The following is a 4,209-nucleotide window of genomic DNA, read 5'->3' on the forward strand; positions in this document are numbered from 1 at the left end:
GCAGTGTTCTATGTGCTGGGGACCCGTACTATACATTTCTATCATCAAACGTTGGGGTCCTCAACATGTCTGTGTTCACAATACTGGCAACTAGACTATCGGGGGGGGGGGCACGTAGCCTCAAACGCCATGCTTCATCTCTCCGGTGCGGCGATGTTCCTCCTCTTCCTCCTCCTGACGTAGCTCTTTGTTTTCTCATGTAAGAAAAAAAAAACAGTTGCCAAAGTCTTATTTTATGCAGGGGGAAAAGGGATTTTTTTTTTTTAAATGTGACATTAAAGGAGGCGACACTGAACGTCCCCCCCCTCTCACTTTACCGTGGATCTGAAATGTAAAACACTGTGACTCTGCAGCCACAAAACGTTGCCTTCAAGGACATCCGGTGAACCCGAGAACACTCCATTTGCACATCGAGTTTGGGCGAATCAGATAAAAATGACATGGGGGGGGGGGGAAGGGGCCGCCATGATTGCTTCACACTGTGCCCCCCCCCCCCCCTCTTTAAACAAACTCTTCTTCGTTGGTATTAAGCAGCAGTACTGGGAGCATGCATTAAACCTCCCCCTCTCTGCAAACATTTTAAACCTTTTTTCTCTGCTTGAAAAACTTTTGGGAAAGACTGAAATAACCCCTGCATCACGCTCAGATGTGCCTTTTTATTTTTGTTTTTCTACTTTACAGAAATAAGCAAAATGGTGTTTAAAAAAACAAAAAAAAGCTAAAAAAATGTCATGTTTAGAACAAAGTTATACACTATGAAATTGTACATGTTTGTGGATACTGTGTATATATAACATGTATACACTAACTAAATAATTTGTATAAAGTGTTTTTCTTTCCTCCCTTTTCATCCGCATCTGTTCAGACGAGTTTAGCCTAATAATCCTGCAGCAGGCGGATAATAAAATTAAAATAAAACAGGTCACTAACAGACAATCTCCTGAGGAAAGCCATGCCCCCCCTCCCCATTAAAAAAAAATATATGATATTAAAATATGCCGAGCACTTAGACGTGTGCTTAACTTTCTACTAATGGCCTTTTTCTCCTTTTCAAATACTTTTTAACGCTCATTAAAACAGGCGGTTTGAATGCAGGTGAACACACACACACACACACACATACACACACACACACACACACACACTTGTATTCAGCCTGCAGGTGAAGAATTGGACTTTATTTCTTGTTTGTTTTCTTCTGATAAAACACACTTTGTGCACTTTAGGCTGTACTGTTGTTGAAGAGCCGTGGTTGTTTTTAGGTCCTGTTTAAAAAAAAAAAAAAAAATGCAATGGTCCTATGCAACTGTTCAAACTCGCTTTCTACGTGCATCAGGGCGGAACACACACACCTGACACACACACACACACACACACACACACACACACACACATGAGGACGTCGCAGCAGCATGAGTGGGATTTCAGCGAAAATTCAACAAAAGGAAAACTTGTGCTCTTTCCTCTTCAAAATATAATCCCCTCTCGTGTTCTGTCCCGCCCCGGCCAGTGCTGACGGGATTAATTATTTTCAGATGTTGTCCTTTTAGTTTTTTTTCTTCGTGTTTGTTTGTTTTTTTACTTTAACCCCCAGATTTTCCTCCGGTGGCACTGTAAAAGCTTCATCCAGCAGTCGGTTTATTTCATGGTATGTGGCCTTTTAACTGCTTTGTATTAATGGTCTTGATGAGATTAATAAATCACCCAGTCTTATTTTGTACTGAACTACTCATTTCTCTCCTCGTTTTCTTTTGTTTTTACTGTAAATTCGGCTTTTTGAAGGTTTTTAAGTTGAAAAAAGTTGAATATTTTGGGAAGTTTCGGGTTATTGTCATATTTTCTGGTGTGTTCGGTTAAAAAAACGTTGCTGCGTTTCTGTTAGTCGGGGCTAAAACTACATATTTAATTATCAATGAATCTGTTCAGAATTGTTATTAATTCATTGATCATCTTGACGTTTATCAAATGTCAACAAATGTCCATTACAATCTCACAGAGCCAAGCTTGCTGTCTTCAAATGTCTGATTTAGTTTGAACAATATTCAGAATACCTACAAAAAATATTTACTTTAAAGAGTTCTCTCCTGCTGATGTTCAGGTGTATATCAGTATGTAGTGTCTCTACTTTAAAGAGTCCTCTCTCCTGCTGATGTTCAGGTGTATATCACTATGTAGTGTCTCTACTTTAAAGAGTCCTCTCCTGCTGATGTTCAGGTGTATATCAGTATGTAGTGTCTCTACTTTAAAGAGTCCTCTCCTGCTGATGTTCAGGTGTATAACAGTATGTAGTGTCTCTACTTTAAAGAGTCCTCTCCTGCTGATGTTCAGGTGTATATCAGTATGTGGTGTCTCTACTTTAAAGAGTCCTCTCCTGCTGATGTTCAGGTGTATATCAGTATGTGGTGTCTCTACTTTAAAGAGTCCTCTCCTGCTGATGTTCAGGTGTATATCAGTATGTAGTGTCTCTACTTTAAAGAGTCCTCTCCTGCTGATGTTCAGGTGTGTATCAGTATGTAGTGTCTCTACTTTAAAGAGTCCTCTCCTGCTGATGTTCAGGTGTATATCAGTATGTAGTGTCTCTACTTTAAAGAGTCCTCTCCTGCTGATGTTCAGGTGTATATCAGTATGTGGTGTCTCTACTTTAAAGAGTCCTCTCCTGCTGATGTTCAGGTGTATATCAGTATGTGGTGTCTCTACTTTAAAGAGTCCTCTCCTGCTGATGTTCAGGTGTATATCAGTATGTAGTGTCTCTACTTTAAAGAGTCCTCTCCTGCATCAATATGTAGTGTCTCTACTTTAAAGAGTCCTCTCCTGCTGATGTTCAGGTGTATAACAGTATGTAGTGTCTCTACTTTAAAGAGTCCTCTCCTGCTGATGTTCAGGTGTATATCAGTATGTAGTGTCTCTACTTTAAAGAGTCCTCTCCTGCTGATGTTCAGGTGTATATCAGTATGTGGTGTCTCTACTTTAAAGAGTCCTCTCCTGCTGATGTTCAGGTGTATATCAGTATGTAGTGTCTCTACTTTAAAGAGTCCTCTCCTGCTGATGTTCAGGTGTATATCAGTATGTAATGTCTCTACTTTAAAGAGTCCTCTCCTGCTGATGTTCAGGTGTATATCAGTATGTAGTGTCTCTACTTTAAAGAGTCCTCTCCTGCTGATGTTCAGGTGTATATCAGCATGTAGTGTCTCTACTTTAAAGAGTCCTCTCCTGCTGATGTTCAGGTGTATATCAGTATGTAGTGTCTCTACTTTAAAGAGTCCTCTCCTGCTGATGTTCAGGTGTGTATCAGTATGTAGTGTCTCTACTTTAAAGAGTCCTCTCCTGCTGATGTTCAGGTGTATATCAGTATGTAGTGTCTCTACTTTAAAGAGTCCTCTCCTGCTGATGTTCAGGTGTATATCAGTATGTGGTGTCTCTACTTTAAAGAGTCCTCTCCTGCTGATGTTCAGGTGTATATCAGTATGTGGTGTCTCTACTTTAAAGAGTCCTCTCCTGCTGATGTTCAGGTGTATATCAGTATGTAGTGTCTCTACTTTAAAGAGTCCTCTCCTGCTGATGTTCAGGTGTATATCAGTATGTAGTGTCTCTACTTTAAAGAGTCCTCTCCTGCTGATGTTCAGGTGTGTATCAGTATGTAGTGTCTCTACTTTAAAGAGTCCTCTCCTGCTGATGTTCAGGTGTATATCAGTATGTAGTGTCTCTACTTTAAAGAGTCCTCTCCTGCTGATGTTCAGGTGTGTATCAGTATGTAGTGTCTCTACTTTAAAGAGTCCTCTCCTGCTGATGTTCAGGTGTATATCAGTATGTAGTGTCTCTACTTTAAAGAGTCCTCTCCTGCTGATGTTCAGGTGTATATCAGTATGTAGTGTCTCTACTTTAAAGAGTCCTCTCCTGCTGATGTTCAGGTGTATATCAGTATGTAGTGTCTCTACTTTAAAAAAGCACCTCTTTTCACTGAAAATAAGTCAAAATTCTGAGAAAAAAACCTGAATTTGAATTCTGAGGAAAAAGTGTTTTTGAGAGAAACAGGGATTTTAGCCTTTGCAGACCATTTACATGCACTAAAACCTATTAAAGAAATCTTATCAAATGAGTTTATAATCTAAAAGTCAATGTAAAGTATGTTTCTTAAATCTTTAAAATGTTATCTGGAACAAAGAAAGATGTCCACCAAAAAGCAAAAAACAAATCTTTATTTGAGGCTTG

The sequence above is a fragment of the Gymnodraco acuticeps genome, unplaced genomic scaffold (genome assembly GCF_902827175.1).
Source record: "Gymnodraco acuticeps unplaced genomic scaffold, fGymAcu1.1, whole genome shotgun sequence".
NCBI classification, from domain to species: domain Eukaryota; kingdom Metazoa; phylum Chordata; class Actinopteri; order Perciformes; family Bathydraconidae; genus Gymnodraco; species Gymnodraco acuticeps.